The sequence below is a fragment of the Aphanomyces astaci genome, assembly GCF_000520075.1.
Source record: "Aphanomyces astaci strain APO3 unplaced genomic scaffold supercont1.537, whole genome shotgun sequence".
Taxonomy (NCBI): Eukaryota; Oomycota; class Saprolegniomycetes; order Saprolegniales; family Verrucalvaceae; genus Aphanomyces; species Aphanomyces astaci.
The window spans coordinates 2,640-3,628 of record NW_009798800.1 but is presented as its reverse complement, the minus strand read 5'-3'; positions in this window follow the sequence as shown (position 1 = coordinate 3,628).

Here is a 989-nt window from a genome sequence, read left to right as displayed (position 1 = left end):
ACCGAGTCAAAGTACGGAGGCAGGCTGCTACTACGAGCACCTGGAGGGGCCTCACCCACTCCCGAGGTTATCGACGACCCAGGCAACTGAGTGTTCTCGGTCGTTCCTTCGGTCGAGATGTTGACCCCGGCGTGGCGGGCGCGGGCTCCATGGTGCTTGCAAGCGTGAAGTCCTTTAGTCAAACGAGACTGATAAATTTATTGTTGTGTCTGCCGGCCCTGAACTGGCAGTGACTCCTTTAGAACTCGATGCACCGGGTTCAAAGGTAAACGAAGACTGACAATGTTAAAGGTCATACTTAGATCTACTGATTCACAACGCACATGTGCATCCCCTATCGAGCTCTCTTCGGTCGTGTTGACAGATCCTCGACCAATGGGTATGGAGTGCGCTTGCAAGGATACTACTACCTGTCTCTTGCTAAGATACTCCACACCCAACACTATGTACATTCAACGTACATAGTAGTACAACTTGTGTACTGACTGCTACGTACATAAAGCTTGCGATATCATTACCACTATTAATAGGAAGCCTCACATTCGCCATTGATATGTGACCTGTGCGATAATCCGCAACAATAGCCCGAGACTTCCGTCATGATCGTAAATGACTAGTCAAAGTCCGGCAACTTCAACACTGGTGCCTGTTGTAACGCAGCCTTAATGGTCAAAAACGCCTGGCTGTGTTGATCCATCGATTCCCATGGAACATTGTCCTTCGCGAGCTTGCTGATCAAGTGTCCCTGTTGTGCAGTTTACTCTTAGTCGAGAAATGGAACGTCGACTTCAACAACACGTAATTGATTTTAAATCGAAGGTCAAGTCGACTTAGTGGACAACCTCGAGGCATTTTAGGTTGCCTCGGAGTAGTATTTTCGTAGTGTTACTGCGTCTCCATGCTACACTGCGCTGGGAATTGAAAGCCACGAACTGCAGATATTACCAAGGACATAAATTAATTTGACTTTTAAGTCGAGATCATGGCTC